The sequence below is a fragment of the Crocodylus siamensis genome, chromosome 7 (genome assembly GCF_052110815.1).
Source record: "Crocodylus siamensis isolate JL-2025a chromosome 7, ASM5211081v1, whole genome shotgun sequence".
Taxonomy (NCBI): Eukaryota; Metazoa; Chordata; order Crocodylia; family Crocodylidae; genus Crocodylus; species Crocodylus siamensis.
Genome location: NC_143401.1, coordinates 56689149 through 56713963, shown reverse-complemented (window position 1 = coordinate 56713963; position 24815 = coordinate 56689149). Strand labels below are relative to the sequence as shown.

At 44.2% G+C, this 24815-nt stretch overlaps 1 protein-coding gene across 2 annotated transcripts in view; it reads left to right on the top strand.

Annotated features, from left to right (window-relative positions):
* The window catches only part of PALD1 (phosphatase domain containing paladin 1), a 199068-nt gene that overhangs the window by 16736 nt on the left and 157517 nt on the right, over positions 1-24815 (top strand). For both annotated transcript variants that reach the window (XM_090057409.1, XM_090057410.1), the window contains exon 2: positions 659-705. The gene's annotated coding sequence lies outside the window, so the exon portion shown is untranslated. The remainder of the gene's footprint in view (positions 1-658; positions 706-24815) is intronic.

Sequence of the window (24815 nt, the reverse complement as noted above, 5' to 3'; positions counted from 1 at the left end):
GCAAAGGGGAGGGAAAAGGGATATAACATGCATTAAAATGAACTCTGTAAGGGCCAGAGGACATCATGTTAGCTTTCTTCAAAGTCAATGAGAAGTGCCCAGAGAAAGGTGCAGTGCTGTCTTGCCCAGTAGGTGGGAGTAAGGGCAGGAAAGAAAGGGAGGTCCTTGTTTGCAAGCCTTTCGTCAGCATGGTTTATATTGAATTAGTCCTTCTGTGGCAGTCCCCACTTACTGAGCTTAGGTTGTGTGCTGCGGTTGCCAGGAGTCGCAGGCTTTTGATTGGCAGAGAGAGGCCCACAGAGTTGGCCCTCTTTAAAGTCCGCCCCCACATCCTCTGCATACAGACAGTCAAGGCTGTGCTGCTTAGAGTGGGAGAGAGTGCGTGAGCAGAGCAAACTCCTGTTGCTCCACACGGCTATTTTTGCTGGCAATGAGTAGGGCTTGATCACTGACAATAAACTTACAGATTTTGCTTCTGCTGCTGGCTCCTGAATCAGCCTCAAATAATGGGTTTAACTGCTTTGTTGCCCTAGGAGCCTTCAATGGATTGTCTGGAAAAGTTACAAGGAGAACAAGAGGAACTTCTTAAACCAGTGCTAGGAAGCTGTTGTCTGAAGTTTTGAACTTTTACAGTTTATTTTTTTTTGTGTCCCTCCAGTACAGCAGAAAGGAAACTGAATGACCTCTGGAGCTGCTGGAATTCAGGTACTGTTGTGGCTCTGTGCATGCTTTTGTTGTTTCTGTTGCATATCATTGGACCCCTGTCTCCTTGGGTTTTTGTTTCCTCCTTGTGGTTTTGTACAATGCTGCGGCTCTGTCTGCTGTTCTGCTTTCAATGGGGCTGAGGGCTTAACATCTTGCTTTGCCTGCTTTCTTACTGTGCCTTTTCTTCAAGAAAATTCCCACTCTCTCCCCTCTTGCTTCCCAGTTTATTTCTGTAGTCTGTGATGGTGGAAGGATTTCTTCCCAGCTTTGCCAACCACAGGGCTTCCACTCTTATGCCTGGGACTGAGGAATTTTCTCATTCTTCTTTTCTTAAGAACTTGTCTTAGTATTTTTGGAAATATTCAGATTCTCTTTCTTTGTGGTGGAGTAGAAAAACTTGCAATATGTAAGATTCTCTTTGAAAGAGGTGGCCTAATAAAATGCCAAGCCCTAATGTCTCTGCTAGTTATGAGGATCATTGGGCTCAATGTACTTTTTGATATGTAAACTAAAATAAAATCCTGCCATGGAGGTGAAGAGTGGGAAGAGGATATCTGGCATTGTCCAAGACTGACCTTGCTGAATGATTTAAGGACCCATTGTGACAGGCTGGGAAGAGAATTGCATCTAGTCTTTTCTAGACAAAAGGACAGTGGTTGTCAAACAAGTGCCTTGAGAGTGGCAGTAGTGATTCAGGCAGTGAATGAAAGAAAGCAGTGGTGAAGGAGAGGATCCTCTGTGCCACTGAGAACAAGACTCAAAAGTTTAGAAATCTTTGCAGAAAAGAAACGTGCATGGGTGTGTGTTATGCATGCACTTATGTAGCAAGTTGTAGAGGCTGATGAAAGGTACTGTATAAATGCAAACAGAATAATAGTTTTATACTTATTTTGACCACTTCTGTCTTAAGTAGGTGTTTGTGCAAACTTTATTTTAGCTACGAGCAGTCTAATATTGGCTTCTCTGTGGGCTGTATTTCCCTATTGGGGTGGGTGTGTAGTATCAAATAAACTACATAAAATAAAATAGCTTCTGGGGGCCCAAGACCTTTGATTTGGTCCAAGTCCTAGTTGCCTTTCTTGTTTTGCCATTCTGCTAGTGGCTGAGGGCATTTTCTATGACTCAGAAAAGCAATAGTGATGAAACAGCTGGAATTCACCTCTATGATCTGAAAGAGCTTGATCCTCTCTTCTTCTACCAGTTGCCTTCATCAGTCTTAGACATCTCTAAGAACAGGGGATGCATGTGTGTCGGGGGGGGGAGTAAGTTTTTAACCACCTGTCTAGTTTTGTCTTGCTTAGCTGTATTAAATGGAAGTGGAACTGCCCTGTTATGTGTCCTAGACCCTAATCTGGAGTAAGCATGAAGAAGTTCTAGCAAGGCTTGACACTGCTGAGCAATTAACAAAGTGTTTTTGGCCTTAGATTTGAAGAGAGTGTCCTGTTCTCTTAGCTGGAAGTAATGAACTAGCCAGCAAAAAGAGAGAGAAGCCAGAAAGGAAATTAGCAAATTGGAAGATGAAGTAAGGTATTTGTTTCTGCCCCAAAGGGAAAAATACTCCCACCTCCCTCTTCTCCCAGCTCCTTCATGATTTAAGTACCAGACAGCACAAGAATAAACTGGGTGTGGTACTGAGCAAGGAGGGATGCTACCTCAGCAGTAGGGATGGCTCAGAACAAGAATTTCATGCTAGAAATATGGATTGAATGAGTGTTGTTGTTGATCTTCTGAACCCATACTCGGGTACAGACGGAAAGTATCATGTTATGCTGCAAGCCCAATTTTTTGGCAGCCGAATCCTATACTGAGTGCTCAGTACCTAAAGTTGATGTTTGGATGTGCAGGGTTGAAAACTGGGGTGCAGTGTTTAGTCACTTGCCTGGCTTTGCCTGTAAAGATCCCTGTCAGTTAAATGTTAACTTGGATGGCTTGGAATTTTTCCATTCTTGTGGTCCCCAAAGAGCATGTTTCACTTCCATTAAACTAAACAGGGCTGACAGACATGCAAAGTGACTAGAAAACAGGCACCTTTCATTTATGTTTACAGCAGAAATTTAAGATGCCCAAATGCAAGGTTTCTCTTGGGTCTGATTTTCAGAAGTGTTAAGCACATGCAGCACCAGTTGAAAATCAGTGGGAGTTGTGATTGCCCAATGCCTTTGAAAAATGAGGCTCTGAATGGGCTACTGCATGTCGATTAAAATTGCTTTGCCAGATAGGAAGTGTGGTTTTAACCTCTGCAGTTGGCATAGACATTCACTGCCATTTGCAGACATGCAGTCTAAGGCACACCCACTCACACAAATAAGCACTGCATATCTGTATGACACCAGCATGTGTACAGTATTGCTCTGCTCTAAAAGGCACATCCTTTGTAAACTTACTTTAAGGCAAAATCAAATGCCAGCCCCATAGGAGATTTTGCTTTGCTGAGGGCAGTACATAGCCTGGCTCCTTAAATTTTAAAGGGAGTGCTACCTAGCCTGCCTGCAAGAGAGAAACTCTTCATGGAACGGCAGACACTGTTGTAAATCTGCACTGCGTTTAACAACACCATCCCTGCTCCTAAATGTGTTGGACTGAAGTTCATTGTAAACATTTCCTGCTTTAACATGCTGTTAGAAATAACATGGGCATATGTGCTGCTTTCTTGCATCCTGGATCTACCATATTTTTTTTTAGTGTTATCCAACATAGCAAGAATTGCCAGAAAATATTTTCAGCTTTCCAGGATGACTCGGCTCTGCTTGTTCTGGGATTAGTGGTCCATGGATAGGAGAGAAAAGGTGCTCTGTTTTTTGGGCTGAAGATGAGAGCTGATGTTAAAAATTTCCTACACAGGATACTTTATTAATCTGTCATTTTCTTTCTTTAGACTGACTTTGTGTCTGTTTTCAGTGAAATCAAGGTCTGATGTGCAGAAACTGCCTCGAATTTGTGCTTCTTGAGCTTTAAAATAGCACAGTGTAGCTTGTTTAAGTTTATTTGTGTTTTTTTAATAATGCATGTGATATCTAGCATGCATTTATGTCTATGACAGCAGAGTGTGGGACCCTGGCAAGGTTAATGGTTAGTGTGGGTAAAGGTTTTTGTGGTACAGACACCCAGTGCGTTAAGTGTGATCTGCTTGGGAAGTTTACAGGTGCCTTTGCCCATGACATGACAAAGCAAAGTAATCCATTGAGATGTGCTGGTCTTAGGTTTAGGTCAGCAAGGTGGCTTTGATTTTTGACAGAAGGGTTCAACTTCTGCAGCCTATGATCTTTATTTTATGGAGCCTTGCCTGTAGATCTGTATATAGGTATGATAATTATGATGGTAATATCTTGCATTGCTTAAGTGTGTCTCAAATATGGATGTTTGAGTATTTTATAAACATTAATGTGGTGTGATTATATTCCTTAGCAAGTAAGTGAGTCTCCATTTTGCCAGTAGAAAAACAGGTTGGTTTTTTTGGTGGGGGAGGGGCTGGAGGTTTGGGGTTTTTTTGTGGTTTCTTTGTTTGTTTGTTTTTAGCTGCCTTCCCTTAATGGAAGTCGGTGACCCGTTGAGATTTGGACCCTCTAAAAAATGACTTGTCCACATTTATGTGGCTGGCGTGTTACAGAGCCAGGACTGGAACCACATCTCAGAGTTCCAGTTTTGCTCCTTGAAAGGGTCAGAGTTGATCTGACTTGAAAACTAGTCTGTTTTTAACAAAGGAGCCACAGGGATATTCGGGACCTACATTTTCCTACTTCTGCGGTTTTGTTATCACATTTTCTGTTTTACATATGTTGTTCTCTCCTCTGCTGGGGACAGAGACAAAAGGGGAAATTGACCATAGAAGGGAAGAATGGAAATGACTGGCTGGAAGCAAAGCACTGTCAAATACAGGCAGTCCTCAATTTACAATATTTCAAGCTTACGTTTATAAATTGACACTCTGTTTCAACTTTATGAAGTCAGTTTCAACTTTACAACGGTTGATCCAATGCAATGCCATGCCAGCAAACCAGTTTGCTGCGTTGCTCATCTCTGTGGAGAATATCTGTTCAAACTTCCTTGGATACTTTCTTTAAGAAAGCAGACAAGACTCCAGAAAAACCTGCAGCCAAGACTCCTAAGAAGACTCCAGCCAAGAACCCTTCAAAAAGTCCAACAAAGAGCCTTTCAAAAAGTTCTGCAAAGTCACCTCAAAGAAGTCCTTCCAAATCAATATAATTGCAATTTATAATATAAATACCTTAGTGTAACTATATTACTCATCTATAATTGCTCGAGTACAAAATTCTGGGGTATTTTTGGTGAAAATAGGGTATCGGGCCTTGGTTCAGGAAACAATCCCCCATTTATAACATTGTTTCTTATGAGAAAATTGGTTCCAAGTTACCATGTTTTGACTTAAGACATGGTTTTCAGGAACCTACCGTGTCCTAAGTTTGAGGACTGCCTGTATTAGAAACAAAAAAGAAAAATAGGGAAAAAAAAAAATATCTTCAATTGTAGTTACGGTGATCTTAAGTCCCGATTGTCTTGACAGCAGCCAGGATGTTTTTAGACAGAAGCAGTATGTTTAGGTTGATGGTGTCCCTTTGGACACCATTCCTGCCACATGCTCATTAAGTAATGCCAGAAATAGTCTTGCCAGAAGTACACCTTGGGTGGAAATGGAAAGCTATTGGAATGTTTTCCTATTCAAGTAGTGAAGAAAGAGAAAGAATAAAAAGAAGAGCTTTAAGCCCAATTTCTTCCTTCTGCCCATTCCTCAAGAAGGAACTGCATCTAATGTAAAGAAAAGAAATTACCTGGTAATGGTGATTTCCAAATGGGGTGCTGTAAGTGCTTTTAAGGCTGTTGCATGGTATTAACACTGTGAGATGCGGAAACACCTAGACGTGATTCACAAGACAAACCCAGAGATTTCAAATAGGAGCCCCTTTTATAAAAGACATTCTGACTTATTGTGGTCTTTCTGAGTTTTTTGCAGCAGAAGAATTGCTTTATTATTTTTTCTGCAGCCAAAAAAGGAGTGAAATGAGTTTCTGAAGCAACCCGTTCCAAAAACATTATGGGGAAGAGAAGCAGGGCTTTGAATTGGAACAAGTTGACAACCACTGCTGTAAAGCATCTGATCTGCAGCCTCTCATGTTCAAATCGTGGAGTTACTGGGTTTTGGTTGAGCCTTGTTGGTCTAACGGCATAGGCAGGCAAGGTTTTTTGAGTAGATGTGATATCTTTTATTAGACCAACTGAGTAGTTAACTGAGTACAGCAACTGAGACATTCCCTGTGCCTGAAGAAGGGTGATTGTGCCCAAAAGCTTGCTAAGAACTTTTTTTTCCCCAACTACACAGTTGGTCTAATAAAAGATATCACATCTACTCAAAGAATCTTACCTGCCAATCGTGGAGTTAAGCACTCAAGTCAGCAAGTGGTAAAGTCAAGATTATGCATCCCCCTTTAAAGACATGCATTGACTCTTTGTATGTAATTGTATGGTCGCCTACTATTTCTAAGCAGTGCAGTAGAATACCATACCTGTTCTTCTGTGGTCCTAGGTATATACATGTAATGGCTGTGATAGATAAACAGTCCACTAAATTTGTTCTGATGTGTAAAGGACAGGGTCTCCGTTGCACAACACAGTCTAGCATAGTGGGCCATAGAGTACTTCTCTGTGGAGGGAAGGGAGAAAGGGGAGTAAACTTTAAGTAGTGCATTATTTTGTTGCCTTTTTAAAAAAAATAGAGGTTCAGAAGACTTATTCTGTAACCGAGCTATATATACAGGGGTTTTGCAGCACCCTGTTCCTTGCTGTACCTCCTGCAGTACCCTACTGGTGCCTCTTCCTTTTTTTTCTATGCAGTCACCTGCTTCTGCCACTTCAGTTTTAGTTCTAGCTCTGTTGCTGTTAATGGTGGGTAACTGGGTTTGAGACTGTGTGGAAGTGCAGTACACGAGGCAGCCATTGATAAAACAATGAACTGGACCAAATGAAAGGCACTGTATAAAGACCCTTGGCAGATGTTGCATTGTGTTGTGCCAATTGGCCATACAGTAAAATTATTGTGGGATGCTACTACCCTACAGAGAAGTTTGGTGAGCAACTTTATGGATGACCTGCCATTTTTATCCAGGGGTAAAGTGGTTTAACACCTGCCATGTTGTGATTTGTTGTGTATAACTCACGAGAGGTGTTATATGTACCATGGCTGCTAGGCACCAAGTGGAGCAAACAGAGAAAGATGCATTTTCTTAACTGTCTAGTTATAGTCCTTTCATGAGTGTCTTGTAAAGTTAAGAGTATTGGATGAAATTATTTTTTTCCCCCCTCCCCTCTCCTGGTTGATTGTGTAGCCATTAGGAGCCAGGTGGGGGTGGGCTAGCCTTCCTGGAAGCCAGGAAACTTGTCCTTGTTGTTCCTTGGTCTATTTTAGTCTGTGTCATTCATGCAAACACGGCCCTTGTTTTAATGCACTTAACAAGCTTGTTTTGAAAGTTCACAGAGACGAAGAGAGAGTCAGATTTTGTTCTCCCGTTACTGAATACAAAAACCATGAAGAGGAAGAAAGGAAGCTTATTTGCTTTGCAGAAGGTGTGGTTTTTTTAAAACCCTGTTTAAAAACAACCATCTTTTGCATGCACAGCAGTAATGTGGAAAGACCGTGCGTGGCTTGTAAATTGATCCATTGTGTTGCTTTCAGAACTTTCTAATCAGGAGAGGACGTGGTGGTTAGCTAGGAATAGAACAAAATCATAGCTTTCAGTTTCCAAAAATGCATTTTTTCATACGCTATATGCTCTCTGGGCCAAATATTATATAGACAAGCTTTTCATGTTGCTTTAACTGGCACTTAGCAGTTAGGTTTTGCTTGGGTGTTTCCTCATTTCTAGGTCAAAAAAGACCCAGTTTATTGAAGGGTTCTTTCTGGTATGTAACATTTTGTTTAGGCTTATTTTGTTGGTATTCCAGTAGAGCCAGAGCCATGATGAGGCATGGTCTTCTTTGAAAATAGTCTGCTTCATGCCCAAGAGGAAGCTGGTCTTACCCTCTTCTCTTGCCATCTAGATTAACATTGCTTTTGGATAAGTAGGGTTATCTAATGCCTTAGTGTTTTCAGTGAGAAGTTAACATTTCATTAGGAAATGTGGTCTGATTTCATTAGGAAATGTGGTCAGGTGCTGACCAGCTGGGATGAGGAGGGGCACAGGATAGAGCTGCAAATACCTCAGGCAGGCAGCGGGGGGGGGGGGTGGGGAAGGCATGTACCCTCTGGATCTGTGCGGGGTGGGCTGCAGCTGTGGGCTGGGGACAAGGCAGATATGGGACAGAGGCACAGCTTGTCAGGGGGGCATGGGAAGGTGGGGGGGTGGTTCCTGCCACTGTGTGTGGCTTGTCTGGTGCTCATCTGGCGGCTCCTGCCACTCATCGGGGAGGGCATTGGTGGTGTGGGATGGTGTGTGCCCCTGGATCTGGGCGGGGTGGGCTGAGGCGAGGCTCTTCCTGACTGGGCAAATCTGGGAGCACCCCCCCCCACTCCCGTGCCCTGCTGGACGAGCAGCAAGAGCAGTGGCAAAAGCCGCCAGATGAGCACTGGACGAGCTGTGGAGCCACCTCTCCACACTTCCTATGTTCCCCCAGCGAGTCACCTCTCTGTCCCGTGCCTGCTCTGGCCCCAGCTGGGCAGCCCCAACCCCATCCCTACACCCTTCCTCGCTGCGGGGCCTTGATCTGCCCCACCACATCTCTTCCACATGAAAAATATATCGGATTGGCACTGATATAAGGAAAATCGACAGCATTGGTAATTGGCTTCTTTTGTCTGATGTTGCCAATAAATGCCCTGTGCATGTGCACAGGGATGGGCACTCCACAGCCGGAGTGGGGTGTGGGATGGAGCCACGAGTGGCTGGTCCAGGGGACTTGAGGGGGGTGGCTCCTGCCATTGCATGCACCCTGGGAGGGCATGTGGAGCATGTGCTTTCAGATCTGCATGCAGGGCAGGGCAGGGCAGGTTGTCACTGTGGGGTGGGGCTGGGGCTGCACCAGGCTCTTCCTGTTGGGGGGGGGCTGGGTTGGGCTGGGCTGCACTTGGGATGGGCAGTGGTGGTGCTGGGAGGATAGATAGTGGGGGGGCCTGCAAGCATCCTAAAACTTGCTGTAGCCCCCCCCAACCCCTCTCCCAGCACCACTGATGCCTGCCCTGAGCACAGCCCAGGCCAGCCTCCCACTGGGAAGAGCTTGGTCCGGCCCCAGTCCACAGCGGCAGTCTGCCCTCACCCTGCATGCAGATCCGGGGGTACATACCTCTTGGGAGCTGCTTATAGCTCTGTCCTGTGCCCTGCCCTGGCTGGGCAGCCCCTGCCCCAGCCCCGGTCCCACTCTCTCCCTTACTGTGGGGGCCTCCCTCTGTCCCCCTATGTCCCTTCCCTCCCCCCACCTCTCCTACCTCAACAGACTTACCAGCCAGATGCTGCTCTTCAAGCTGCCTGGCTGCATATTGGCAATTGGAATGGTATCGGCCTATCTGGCTCATTAAAAATCAGTATCAGTATCCAAAAAATATTTATCCATGCACCGCTAATGGCTGCATTTCTGAAATCAAAAGTGAATGTCTGTTTGCTTGTTTATTGGTTCAATCTCTGCAGCTTAGACTAACCTGCGAAGATTGAATCGATTCAGCCTCAGGCTTTTTGCCTGTCTGTACTTAGCCCTGGACTACAAATTAGGCAGTTGGTCCCATAAGAGGTGTGACCCACATAAATTCTTGACTCGCATATTTCCAGGACAATCACGGCTACAACAACACCACTCCAGTGCCCGACTGTTTTAAAAGTCATTCATAAAAGACTAAAAGCTTAACTCTAAGAAGTTCTAGTATTTCAAAACTAAGGACATCACTGAGACTTTTACTAATCCACTTCAGTAACTTCAAGATTGTGATCCAAAGTGGCATATATTTCTTTACAACGCTGCCAGGGAGGTGCATATCTAACCTACTCCTTGTGGCTTCTGAAGCTCTGAAGTCATTTGCTTTGTAATCTTTTAATATTTTCATGTTTTCTTTAGACTGATAGAATTCAAGGTATTGGGCACAGGGTTTGAGGCATTTACAGCAGGCTACACATTCATACATCTTGTTTCATGGAACCATCACACATCTCAGCTGACTGAACGCAAGACATTCTATTTATCCGGATATTTACAGTGCCCTATTGAAAAGCAGATGCAACAATAAGTATATTTTAAGGTATTGCTGGTCTATAGCCAAAGGATTTTAATACATGAAAAATACAGTAAAAGGCTCCAAATAGTACAGCATAATTTGCTTTTGCCAAAGCTTTCACAGTGTAAGCGTCAGTTTGGGGACACCATGGTCCACTCTATCAGTTCTGCACCTAGTATAATGGAATCCCACTTGTGGTCAGAGCTTTCTAGACATCCATACAAATCAGCATAATCAAGAGAGGTGTTCTGAGGTTTTGAGATGGTTAGGATCCATTGTATGTTGGAACTTGAGTATCTTCCCTGGTCCTGAAGGCTGCATGGCATAATAGCAAATCAAAACATTTGATAACTATGGTGGTCTGTCTGATGGACTTTGAAACTTTTGTCATGAAGCAGTTTGGATCTTGCAGACCTAAAACATTTATTTCAACCTCTCATGATGCCTATAGGAAAAGCAGCAGGGCCAGTGCTGTTTGCTAATGCACATCTGTTTTAATTAAACACACTCTTGTTCTCTTTAAAAATGTGCTCCTAAGTTGTGCACAGGGCTTGGCATGTGATGGTCAAATCCCATCGTTGCTGTTCTTGACCCCTCTCCAAGATTTTTGTTACATCTCCTACTAGGTTGTGGTTTAATTTACACGGGCACCTCTTGGGTCTAAAGATCTTGTACCATAACAAGACCCTTCTCCTGACTAGGGTCTTCAGGTGCTTCTGCACTAACAGTTGCCGGAGGTTGGTAGCTTGAGGTGGCCAGGAGCCGTTATATGTTGGTCTCATTTGATATAAGGGGGAAATTCTAAGGTTTTACACTACTTTTTTCTGTCCAGGAAAGAAAACCCTGCAGAGGAATTTTGGAGAGCAAATCTATACAACTGGGCATCTGTCCAACACCAGATGGACTGCAGTTCATGTAACATGGTTGTTGTTGCTGCCGTGTACCAAGTGGGGAAAAGATCCACCCCACTGAGAACTGTAGTTGAGTGGAGCTAGCTTGAGAAAATGGGATCCAGAGCATATTGAGACAATAGAAACAGAAGGTCCTTGGAGATGTTGCGCTATGTAATTCTGAAATTGCTTTCAAAGAGAGTGATTTATTTCTGGCAGATGAGAACTAGATAGGCACAGATTTTCTGAGGGCTGAAACAACAGTTACAAAAAGCTGTTGCTCTGTTCTTTCACTCCCCAAAGACCAGATGGTGGTGGCAGAGGTGGGGGTGGTGTTTTTTTTTTAGTTGCCTAATGAAAACAATTTATTATATTGCATTTCCCCCCTTTAATATCTCATTGGTATAGGTTTCTGCTATTGAGAGATGAGTCAGGTCTTTGGTTAATACAAATCAGTGTAGCTCCAATTAAATGAGAGCTGAGGGCAGTGATATTTTGTACCAATATATAGTGTGTCATTCTGAAAACTGAACGGGTTTGTAAAATGTCCCTGTGACATACAGAAGTATTAATTTACAGACCAGAATGTAGCAGAAAGGAGTTACCCACAGTCACACAGAGCTGATGATGAGAAAAGAAGAGTCATGATTTATAATCTAATTACTAGACTCCCTACCATACTGGGTTTGTTAACAGCAGGTGTCTAAAACTTGAGGAAACTATGGAATAGTCATAGTCTCCCCTGGATCTGCCCTCCCACTAGTGATAGTACTTGGTACTTTTCATGTTCAAATATGAAAGTGTAGTCGCGTAACTGGGAAGACTGATGTGGTTTATAAAGTGTGCCACAGTTGTGGAATTACTGGTAGTCAGTGGAACAGATGGCAAGAGATTGGGAGTTGCTGATTCTTTCTTTCTGGACTCCAGTCACTGGCCCCTGAATTTCATTGAGTCCCTGGTGTTGTAGTTGTTACAAAATAGATTAGAGAGTTTGGTGCAACATCCCCTGGGGAATTTTTTCGTTGACAAGGGAATGGGCTAGATTAACTTCTCTGCCTTTTTATTGCTGCAAAAACAAGTGTGCATCAGTTTTCAATAAGGTTGCTGTGCATGATTGACTGAAGCTGTCTCAGACATTTGTGCAGTCTCTCATCATGTTTGTGTTGGAGGTTTGATGTGGCTGTCGCTATTGCAGATGCAGTTCCTGTTCTTGTCTCCTTTATGAAAGCTCCTGCAGTTTCTCTAAATGATGGCTTTAGTTTGGCAGATGCCTGTTCTTACACTGGTGGGGGGAGAGGGAAAGAACGAGTGGAAAATGGTTGTTCTGCGGAGTGCATTCAGGGCAAGTTTTTGGAATACCTAGTTTCAAAAATAAAAGCTAGCAATAATAGGAGCTATTTTCTAATGCATTTTTTTAATACCATAGCTGCAACTTAGAACAACCAGTGGAGAACATGAGAGGACAGGGGGATTTGCTGAGGAGATGATTTCTTTTTGTCATATTCCATGGCAGAAGCACTGTTATAGTGCTAGTGTTTTCCGTGTGATTTTGTAACTGCGGAAGAGGCCTTCTCCTTTACGTAGAGTAAATTGCCTTTTCACACCAGTGAATAGCATTGGAGGAGGAGGGAATGAGATGCTGATGTGGAGAGAAAAGCTGATATGATCCTAGAATAGTGAGCAGCATTGGGAATAGTTTTATAGATTAGTGATTTGACTATATGAACAAATTACTGCTAGGGGAGCTAGAGTGTAAACTCATGGTAAATCAGCTCCCCTGTGGTAACATCACATATGCAAAGTCTTACCCCACCAGAAATGCAAGATAGCCCCCACTTTTGTTGATGAACAAGCTACTTGCATTTATCACTGGGTAAGAAGAATGTGCACGTAAACAGTTGCTGCAGAGCAGCTGATGTGCTGTAAATTCTTACCCTGGTTTATCACGCAGCACACAGACCTAGCTTGAGTCATGAAGCTGGAGCAAATTGCCCTCTGGCAGCTATGTGCAAAAGAACAAGCAGAGCATTTGAAGGTGTGAGAAATGAGCAGACTGTGTACCGAAAGGCAGGTGCTCAAAAGAATGATAGTATTGTCCGTGATGGGCACCCAGGGCTAAATGTGCCTTTCTTGGGATGGGCCTGCATTAGGTGTTCATAGCTTTTTATTTTCTTGTTTTTTATATAATGGGCTAACTTGCCATGGGTGACTATTCATGCATCCATGACCAGTATTCTTCTAAGCCTTGTCTCCTTGAACTTTTCCTATCACATTTACTTTCTGCAGTAGCCACCACGGGAGCCCTCATGCAGGCGGATTCCCAGTGCTGGAATCGCTGCATTGGCTAGACTTGCTGTTAAGTAAGCTGTAGGTCTGTGATGGTTGTGCAACAATGGGAGTTTTGGGAGTAGAGGAAAATGCAAGTGTAGCAAGCGGCTGAGATGATATGATAAAATGGGAATTACAAAATAATTTCTACCTTTCTTGGGTAAAAATGTAGTGGGGGAATGTGGCACCAGTGGCTGCAGTATTACTCAGATAAGTGTTTTTCAATCCTTTTAGCTTTAAAACACCCCTTTTTAGCCTCAAGGCATCCCCCAGAAAATGCCAGGTCTTAGTTGGAAAATGAGTAAGACAAATAATAGAGCAGTTCTTCTTTTGTAAAGAGCTCCATTGTAGGTCAGACTGGTTTTAACACTGTTAATTCTTATTTGAAACCCCTAGGTGTTTATACACTTTCTCTTGGAGGCAGGGTGGGGCGCATTAATTACACAAGCTCAGAGAGCCAATCTAATTAAAGTGCCTGAAGCATCATGTGTATCAGGGTTCCCATGCTGAAAAAATGGTTTTGGGGGTGCTTTAAGTAAGCTCATTGAACAAGCTTTAGTTAAAGCACCCCCACCATGGGGATGCTGATCCATGTGACACTGTAGTCTGCTGAAGTGTAGTAATTGCAACACGTCAGAGCAGCCTCGATGCTCGTGTATAGGCGCCCTCTGGGTTTACCGTGTGAGTCATGTTTGCACACCTAACAGTGCATGGCACCCTGCACTACCCTTAAAAGGCTCTGAAGGCACCGCTCAATCACTGAATTGGAGGGTTCTTGCTATGCTCTGTGTAGATGTCCTAGTGGTAGAGGAAATTTATTTCTTCCCTATTTTATATTTTAGCTAGAGGCAGATGGCACAATAGTCATGACGTGCTTGCATCCTTTTGAACCTGGGGGGGGTCTGTGAAGCACAAAGCCATAACTTTCAATCTGCAACCACCTGGCTGAGTGGCGTTAATAGAAGGTACATATCTGAGCACAAAAAGAAAAGAGCGTTTAAGTTGCTGCCAAAATTAATCCTTTTTAGCAAATGCCATTTTCTTCAGTTAAATTGTGTATGATGTAACAGGCCTGATATTTGTTCCAAGATCTCCAACTCCTTCTGCTCCACAGAATCTTGCTTTTGCCTTATCCTCTTTGTAAGAAACACTGTTTACCATTTTCCCCCTCAGTCTAGTAATTCTCAACAAGGATTCCATGGCACCCTGTGGTGCCTTGAGATCCTATTATGGGTGCTGTGGGGTGGCATTCAATGTTAGCACTGTTAGGAGTGTAAACATGTCTCATAAAAAATCCAGAGATTTCAAATAGGGATTCATAGTGTTGAAAACATTTTGGCCTGTTGTGGTCTTTCTAAGAGCTTTACAACAGAAGAATTGCTTCTGTTATTTCTCTGTAGTGAAAAAACAAGTGAAAACTAAGCTAGCATTTTCCAATGCATCTCTTGAAGTTAAAAATGTTAAGAACCACAGTTATAGTCAACCACAGTAATGTCTGATCTATTTATGTAGGTGCTCATATGGTCCCTTTGTCACAGTAACTGAGTACCTCTAAAGTTTTTAACACTAGCCCTTTCTTTCTTCCTTCCATGCATGGAAAACAATATAACTTGATTAATTTAGTGGGCTTCTTTATTTGTGTGTGTTCATGCGAACCATTTACTGAGGGAGACCTACAACTCGGGGAGGAGCTTTGCCTTTAGCTTTGAAAGTAGATCATTGTTATCTCTGAATTCCACAGTCTGGGTCCAGGTCCTGTGAACACTCTCTCTTGCACTCATCATCTTTCCCTATTGACTGACTGCCCTGCTTGTTCCAGTGGAATGTAGCTGGCATGCTAGGCCATGCTCATGTGGGGATTTCTCAGGTAACACAAGTCAAATCCTGGGAGGACTCTCTGTATCAGGATAGAGAATTCAAACTGTACTCTGGATTCAGTGGAGGAACCAATGTAGAAGGTTGGAGAGGTTATTGCACTGGGTCTTGATTTACTGGTGTGGTGAGACAAAAGGAGAGGCTACCCTTGTGCAGAGAGATAGTTTAGAAAAGGATCCTAGTACTGGTTTTTAAGCATTTTTAAATGCCCTTTAAATGCTTATTCTCTTTTCCAGTTTAGAAAGTATCTGTCACCTTGGGTGAGCATTCTGGAAGCATGAAGTGCTCTCTCCTGCTAGCTCAGAGTTTGAGCAGGAAGCAATAAATTACATCCCAAAGTTGTTTTTTAACTGGTGGCTCAGAGGACAAGGAAGTAGATGTACCGTTTTTTGGGGCACAAGATATATTTTATAGCTTGAGAGACATTCAAATTTGGCATTGAAATTCCAAGGGGAAAGGTTGAAAGGGACTGTCAATTTGCTTGTAGGCTGAACTTTTACAAAGACAAAATTTAGACCTTAATTGGGCTGGAAATACTCCAAGGGGAGATATTTCTTTTAAAACCTTTCACTATCCATTGGTAATTTGTATTTCATATCTATGTATCTATATTATTAAAACAATCTAAAGCCTAACAAGGGTGTAGGTTGCAGCTGTGTTGGTTTAAGGACATAGGCAGACATTGTTCTTTGGCTAAATCTGATATCTTTTATTAGACTAACTCAAATAGTTGGAAAGATTCTGCTTAGCAAGCTTTCAGGTTTAAATACCCTTCATCAGGCTGAGGAAGCATCTGCAGTTGGTGCATGCTCTTCCTGGATGGAATGAAAGCCTAACAAAATATTTCTATATATAAACATGCGTGCGCGTACACAGACAAACGTGTGCATGCGTATGTGATATGGAAATATTTTGCTAGGCTTTAGGTTTTGTTTTAATACTGTATATTCTATGTTTGTATCCATGTGTATATTTATACATGGATAGTGCGGTTTTAAAAGAAATATATTCTCTTGTAGTATGTTCCCAGCCCACTTACTGCAATACTGTCAGCACATGGGAATACGATTCATTGGAATTTGGTGTTCTCTTTTCATTGTGCAAGTAAACAAACAGCATAAGCAGCAGAAATTTAAGGTTGTGTCCCTTCTAAGCCTCATTGTAGAAAGAGAAAGCTCTGCAGGAAACCAACAAAGAGAAATCCTCATGTAATTAGTTTTTAATAATTTTGTGTTCCTTTTCTTTTAACTAGAAAGTAGTAAAATAACATTGCGGCATGCTGGTACGGAGGGTGAGGGAGATAGTGGTTAGTGGCTGCATTTTCCCTTTCTTTTCTTTTGAGTATATGTAACAACTCAGTGAAGGAAAATAATAAAGAAAAGTTTTGATTTTTATGTTCTATTTCAAGGATATTCCAATTTTCTTTCTAGAACCTTTTTTTCCCTATCTCTGGCACATTGCTAGACCAGACCTTTGCTTAACAAGCAAAATTTGAAATGGATAAATGTCGTACTTTACAAATGCAACAGGCTTGAAAGAACAATTTAGTGACAGTAGCCTGGAACTATGTAAGTTGCCAGCAATGCAGCACATGCAGAACAGAAGATCCCAAGAATGAGATTGTTACTTGGTATGGAGAGTCAGGCTTTATGCAGGTAGTGTAGATTTTGCTGTTAGTACTAAGGTGATTTTATTGAGTGCCAAACTTGCTCCAAATTTCTAGCATTGACTCCCCATAAAATTTGGTGTTGACAATAAGGTATTTCTAAAGTAAAACACAGCATATTTGCATGTATGATAGAACATTATATTACCATTTGTCCTTGGTAGCTCCATGAGTTCTAAGTCTTAAGCCATTTTGAGTATTTGAGATGCATTTGTGGGCCTGATTCTGATCTTAGTTAAATCCATGTAATCTAAGAGCCATTTCACTGAAATCCACAGTGTATCAAACTGTCATAACAATTTTGAGAGACAGGAAGCTCAAACTCCTACCATTTTAGGGAGGAAAGCCCCGTAATATGCATTTCTGTTGGCAACTCTCTTGTTAGTTTTAATGATAATATCTAGCATGTTTCAACATGAAAGCTAAACTGTGGAAAACAATTTAGAAATATTTACAGTTAAAATTTTAGGAACGCTAGATTGTTGAGTAGGTTTTTCTTCAGTCCTTCTTGGATGAAGGAAGTTGTGCAAACACTTTCTGTAATAGCTATCACCACAACTATTAAAACTTAATTTTTAAATCATATTTGTGTGTGTGTTCAACATGAATGTACATTTGTGTTTGCAGCTGCTATGATTTAAGCTGTTTAAGTGTTTTCCTGGAGAGAGATTTTTTTCATTGCTGTTGTCAATAGAAGAATCAGCTGGCAGGTCAAGATTAGTGTATTTACAAATTATTCTATAATAATAATTGACACATTAATTGTAATCATGGTAAAACCTTTAAGAAAATCTGATGTGTGCATGTAGATTTACAATTTTAACTCTTCCTGTAATCTCATTAGATGTCTCAAGTTGTGCTTTCTCCTCTTTTTAATTGCTCTGAGGTTGCCCTCCCGTTTGCCCCTCTTCCTTTCTTTTACATGCTCAACTTCCCTGGTTAATGGTGGCAGGAGCATGAAACAAAATGTGTTCCCTTGACTTGTCTAGCTGGTTCCCTGTCTGCTATCAGCATATATGTCAAAGGGAGAAGGGCTGTTAGATATACTTCATAAGTTAGGACAAGAAAGAAGAATATCTACTAATAACGTCAGGTGCCAAGGGTAGGCAACATTTTTTGGCTGGCATGCCGAAAAACCCCACAGTGCCTACCTTGGAAGGTGCCGGAGTGCCGCCATGCTAGAAAAACAAAATGAGGGCAGGGGGTACATGGCAGGATGCCCTGCTTGTGCCCCTTTCCCCCAAGCCCTGCTGCCCTGTGCCCCGCACCCAAAGCTCCTGCCCCCCCCCCAGCCCTGCTCATGGTCCTTGACCCTCACCCAAAGCCTCTGCCCCCCAGCCTGGGCTCTGTGGCTGTCAGCAGCTACCCAGAACTTGGGCCAGCTGCAAACATCTGCTGCCTCTTTGCCCCAGCCCTACCTGCCTCCCAGACCCGGTCACAGGCACTGGGGACATGGCACATATGGGCAATGCTCCCCATTATGCTTCCCTTGTCGCTTCTGTGGAGCAGCATTGGAACCTGGCACAGTGGGGGGCCCAGCATTGGAACCTGGCACAGCTTTCTGCGCCCCCCCACTGTGCCCTGCTGCCTTGGGTTCCAACGCTGATCTGCAGAAGTGAGAGCAGCACAGGGGGGAGCATTGCTGGTATGTGCTGCCTCCCAGGGCCAGGGCTGGAGTGGAGAGGCAGCAACCTCCCGGGCCCAGGTTCTGGGTAAATGCTGATAGCCATGGAACCCAGACTGCTTGCAGCAGGGCTTCCATGGGAGCAGCCCCGGGCTCCGTGGCTACCAGCAGCTACCCAAACCAGGGGCTGGCTGCAGTTTCCCAGCTGCCTGGTGGGAGCAGCCTGGGCTCCTAGCTGGCAGCAACTACGCAGAGCTGGGGCTGGCTGCAGCCAGGAGGCTACAAACAGCTGCTGCCTCCCTGGCTTCAGTGCGTGCCAAGGAAAATGGCCTTGCATGCCATGCGCCGCACGTGTGTTGGGGGTTGCTGACCCCTTATCTACCCAAAGCATGAACAATTAAACTGGAACTAAATAGCCACATCTAGGATAAAAAGTATCTGTACTTAGACTGTAACAAATCATAGCCAGTCTCCTTCCCTGCCAAGCCACTCAACAGCAGATGCTTGAGTTAATACCATATTGTCTTGCATACACCACACACCTTATTTCCAAATACCAGCTGTTGGGGATTGTAGTGCACATTATACCTGAGAAATATGGTAAGAACAGTTTCTACTGGTTGCTGTGTGAAAGCAGAACTAACATTGGCTTCCTACCTGCTGCTACTCAATTACTTACTACAAGGAAAGATGGTTTTCCTTTGTTCTGTCTTTCAAAAATAAAGTGTGTATTTTATTCTGGGGTGTGTTGTATGAAGAAAATATGATGGATAGAGTCTATAGTGAACTCAGATGTTGTAGGAACAAGGGGAAGCAAATCCCGTTGTTAAATCCCATGTGCAGAATGTACCTTCTCCAGGCCCTCAATTTAAACTGAGTTTTACAAATCAGTACATCCCAGCTGATCTCACTTGTTAAGACACAGTACAATTTTTGAAGCAGCCAACTTAAAAATAAGCACAGCTTTCCTAATGAGAACCTACACCTTCAGTTATACCCAGGAACAATTTTTAATTGATTGCAATCTATAAAGCACTTATGTCATGTCTTGCATATGCAACACTAAACAGTCTCCATGTGCAGCATTTGCAGAAAACCCCATATAGGAAAGCAGGCAAAGATGGGAAAAAAAGTGTTCTTGGCCAGCAGTACCTCCTGGAAATTCAAGAGCAGAAATATCCAAGAATGTTTTTCATTTAGCCATCAACTGCTCCCAAACTAAACTTCAAGGACAGGTTCTCAAGTGGCTTTCAAACAAGCATGAATCTGAGCATAACCCCCAATAAAGCACACAGCTGGGTGCAATGAAAGATGTAGAGTTGAGACATTACATCAATAACAATGCAGTTAAAACTGCTTCTGTCTATAGCCTCATGGGTCAGTTAAATGGGAGATGTGACAGTATAAAGTACTGTATTGGTGGTGGTGTCAGTGGCAGCCCCTCAAAATATGGATGACAGTCTTTCAGTAAATAGGGATGTCATTGGTGAGTCCATAGATGACTAGGGAGGCTCTTCTGAGGTCTGCACATTGAACTGCAAATAATTCCAGGAGGAAGGAGTAGATACTGATGATGTCAGGTCACAGCTCTTTCCCTTTGTCTCTATCATCTATATGCTTCCATAGTGAGATGAGATTGTGCAGAATGATTGATACCTCGTTGTGCATCACTGCACCATGGGTACAATTCAGTACGTGAGTCTCCCAGGTACTGATGTCGTGCAGCCCCAATGCTGCGCTGACTCTGGGGTTGCCCATCAAGACTGAGCAGCAGCACTAGGCAGAAACTGTTGCTCAGCGCGGGGGAAAGTGGCCCCTCCTCCTTGCTGCCATCGGGCATTTTTTGGTGTTGCTGTCCAGAGCTGGTGCTATGCTGGGCTGCAGTGCAGCTCCATCACTGCTGTGTCTGGGCTACCCAGCATAGCAGTGGTGACAGTGTGAGGCAGCACAGAGGCAGTGGTGACGGAGTTGCAGGACAGCCTGGCATGGCATGGGCTTCAGGCGACCACACCAAAAACTGCCTGGGGGCAGCAAGGGGGAGGGGCTGCTTTCCCCCATGTCAAGCAACAGTTTCTGCCCAGTGCTACTGCCACTGTGGCTGCTGTTCTGCCAGGACTGGCGAGCCTGGTGCTGGGGCTTAGGCTGAGTAGTGGCAGTGCGAGAGAGAAACTGCTGCTCCGCACAGGGCAAAAGTGGCCCCTCCACCTCACCACTGTTTCCTGGTACAGCCTCCCAGAGCTCACACAGGGCTGCCTTGTGTCTGCTCTGTGTGGCCACTGCTGCCCTGTAGGGCAGCCCAGAGGCAGTGGAGATGCAGGGCAGCACTGCATGGGCTCTGGGCAGCTGCCCCAGGAAGCCATGGTGGCAGTGAGGGGCTGTTTTTGTCCTGCACTGAGCAGCAGTTTGTCCTGTGTTACTGCTGCTCAGCCCAGACAGGTGAGCTTGGAGCCGGAGCAGGGTGCACAGGGTGGGGGCTGCATACACTAGTCCACTGATACTGCAGGGCTGGGGCCAGTGGCAGTAGCAGCCTGAAGGAGCTGCCACTGCCCAGGCTGCCTAGCAAGGCAGCCCCACTGCAGAGCTTCCCCAGCCCTGCTGCATGCCCAGGGCGTGGCAGAATATGCCACGGCTGGCCGGCACCTCAGCCACGCGGGACTAAGTGACCCACCACGGGCCAGACAAATCCCCTGTATGGGCTGGATCTTGCCTCCAGGCTGTATTTTGCCCACCCCTGCTCTAGAGTGATGACCATCAGTGAGTCGAGAGTACAGGTGAGCCTTGCTATTCGCCCTCCCCCGCAAATGGTAAAATCTGTAAATAAGGCAATGCGTTCATGAACACGGTGCCCCTGGCAGCTGGGGGTGGGGCACGGCAGTGGTGAGAGTGTGGTGGCAGCAAGCATGGAGCTCCTGAGGAGCTTCTGTAAGTGCATAGAGTGTATTTAAGATGTGGGTTTGGCATTTGTGAATATTTGAAACCGTGAATGCCGAACCCACAAATAGCATGGGTTTTCTGTATAAGGCCTGTTTTGGCAACTGGCTGTTAGGCATTCTTATGACATGTCCTATTCAATGGAGCTGGTGCCATATAAACATGGTGTCAATGCTGGTGGTGTTTCCTTGAGCTAGAATGCTGGCTGGCATTCATTCTTCTGTCCTAGTTGATATAGAGGATTTTCTGAAGACATCACTTATGGTCATATTCCAAAGCTTTCAGGTGTTTCTGATGTCGTTAAGGTTTCACATCCATACAACAGGGGAGGGATAATCACAGCCAAACCAAACTTCTTTTCTGATGTAATGATCAAAACACAATTTCAGAGATGTCTAAGGGTAGCACTGGCAGATTGTATCTGGTGTTGAATTTGGTGTTACCTATCTTTACTTTTTGGGAAAAGTGCTTACCTAGGTAGGGGAAATGCTTAGCATTCTCCTAGGATTGCCATCTGATTGTTCCAGTGTGGTTTCAGACCACTCAGAGATACAATAAATATGATCTTTGTTGCTACACAGTTTCAGGAGAAGTACCATGAGGAACACCCAGATTGGTGCAGTTTTCATTGACCTAAGGCCTTTGATTCAATCCAACAGATAGGCCCTATGGCAGACCTTGATGAGATTTAGATACCCCTCAAAATCCAGCATCAGACTTCTTCACAGTAACTGTCATAAGCAATGGCTTGGAAACAGACCTCTTCACTATGAGAACTGGAGTCCAGCAAGGATGTGGAATTGCACTCTTTTGCATTTTATTTCACAGCTATTCTGGATCTTGTTGCTGATAGACTTCAACTTGGAGTCAGCATCCAGCACTGTATGGATGGGAATCTCTTTTACATCAACTGGTTACATTCCAAATCCAAGATAACTAATACCTCCATTACTGATCTTCAGTATGCTGATGATTATGCCATGTGTGCCCACTCAGTTAGAGGTCCTGGTCACTCTTGATCGCTCTTGGTTTGGTTCTGTGAAGCAGATGAAATTCTTGAACTCATGTCAGCTTCACAAAAACCAAGATCCTTTACTAAGCCTCCCCAAACCAGTTGGTTCCACTTCCACCTTGGAAAAAATACTGTAGTATTTGCTTGAGAGTGTGCAGGGGAGGTGAAGGCCAGTGCTGGTTTCTGGGACCTGTATGAAAGAAAGGAACAAAGCTGCTCAAAGAGGACAGTGCTTTCTCTCCTGTGATCTGCAGGGCATACCAGCATCTGATGGCATCGAAGGCAGCTAACTCCTTTTCGAGACTCAGTATGGAGACCTGCCTTTTGTTTATCAGGAGGAGATCTTCAGCTACTAACATTGTATTGTAGCAGAGCTAGCCTATTGCAACCTTTTCAAAACACAAAGACTAGAGAGAACCTGACATCTAGAAACCCCATAGGCATTAAGGCCTGATTTCTTGAGCATTCTTCCAGTTGCTTGCTTGTTTTAAAGGAGGCTGGCATCTTGCCCTCTTAATGGAAGACATTGTTGATGTGGTCCCATTTTCCCAGGCAAGTGTTTACCACCATGTAGGTAGGTCAACCATTGTAAATCTGTTATACATTACCTTTTAAAAGAGAGAGAAATCTGTGTAGTGTGAAAATTTGTTTTTCCGTATTTTGAATGATGGCAGCCAGGCTTTACCAGCATTTACCTGTCTGTGTCACTTTCAGAAGATTTACCTACCTTAGAAAATAATAATAAGCAGTGTTTGCTCCTGACTCCATGCAGCTTTTCTCCTTGTGACTGCTGCTGGAGGTATGCTGGGATTAGATTAGGGTAAATCTCATTTGTTTCTGAGCTGATGGATCCCAAGTTTCACTAGACCAAACTGTGGTATTGTTATTTGTATCTTGACAGCCCCTAGAAACTTTAATCAAGGATCATGACCCCACTGGGGGCACTTTGCCAGGGCAGTGCGGGGAGCAAGTAGCTTCCCTACCTGGCCCTGCTGTGCCAGGTTTCACCTGCTGGCCTGCAGAGGCCCCACGGGGGGAAGGCAGCTGGGTGGGAAGCCTGACCCTGCAGTGGGCAGTCTGCTTCTGTCCTAGCCCTGTGCACAGATCTGGAGCCAGCCCCGCCATCCACCACCTGCAGGTCTGTCCTGCTTCTCACCGGGCCCTGTCCATTCTGTCTGCAGGCCCCAAACCAAGTGCACTGCCCCAGCTGGGCAGCAGCTGCAGCCCTGCCCAATTCCCTCCCTCCCTACCTACGGGGCCTCAATACCCCCTTCCCCTCTGTCAGACTTGCCTGTGGGAGCCGCTCTCCAGGCTGCCTGGTGGCCATGTGCATGAGTGAGTGCGCACATGCACATGGCACCCCCTGCCTGACTGTTCTCCTCCCCCCAGCCACTTGCAGGCTGGAATTCTGCCAGCCTGCAGAGAGCTCTGCAAAAGTGGCAAGTCCGTGTGTTTCTCCATTAAAATGAGAAATCCGTGGTTTTCTTGGTTAAAATCCACTGTTTTTTCCATTTTTCCATGGGAAGTGAAACACTCAGATCCCTGGTTATATCTAGTTTTTCCAGTGCTGACTCCCAGGATCTGAGAGCAGGTACAATGTGGACAGTGTCCTCATTTGCAGTTCATTTGTTCTTTCATTCCTTTTGGAATAGTCAGATCTCTCAGTGGAGATGAGATAAAATGGAATTATGTAAAATATTTGAGTATTAACCTATTTCTGACTTGATAGATTAACTCTTAATAAATCCACGAAGACAGTAAGTAGATAGGAGGTCACTTAAATAGTTTAAAGTGAATGTTTACCACTGATGCTCAGTTGGCCTGAGTTTGTGTTCTGGTTTTGGGTTTCCTGGGTCCGTAGACCTTGGGAGTGTGTGTCAGAAAGTAGAAAGAAGTATTTGCACCTTATATCCTCCAATAGAATCAATTTCTTGGTCATAGAGAGAAGCTGATAGGAAGTTTTAATTTGGCTTTGTGAGAGACTTTGTGATGGTGAGGAGAGAGAAGAATTGTTAGACTCGATCAGTCATGAGGAACTGACAGCAAAATGAAGGTTTGTTTGTGTGGTTGTGCCCACAAGAGATTATCTTTCAAATTGCCATGTAAGAGTTTGGTGACTGCTACTAGGGGAATTAATTTATGTGCTGGGAGTTAAGCTGGTCACAAATATTTCAACAGGATGTTCTTTCCATTGGAGAATGCTGATTCTTTGAAATTGAAACATTCCTCAGAGACGGTTTGGTTTGCAGTGAAGGGCCCGTGGAAAGCAGGAAGGATTTTGTCAGGTCTGGTTTCTTTCCATCTTGCCTGCCTGAGGCCATGCACAGATGCACTGTTTGAAGCTCTCCATGTGCCTTCAGAGTGCTTCAAACAGTGAATGTGCAGACATTCATGGCTGAGGAAGCACTTAAAGAATGCTCCCTTGTCCCCTTCTCCCCAAAGATATCTTTGAAGTTTTTTTCAAGTGTGTCCTAGAATGTCTGCACACTGCAGTCCTCTGTCATCCCACAGTGCGGGAGGAGCAGGGTGGACAGCCAATAAGTGCTGTCCTGTATTTTGCTGTCCTTGGGAACCTC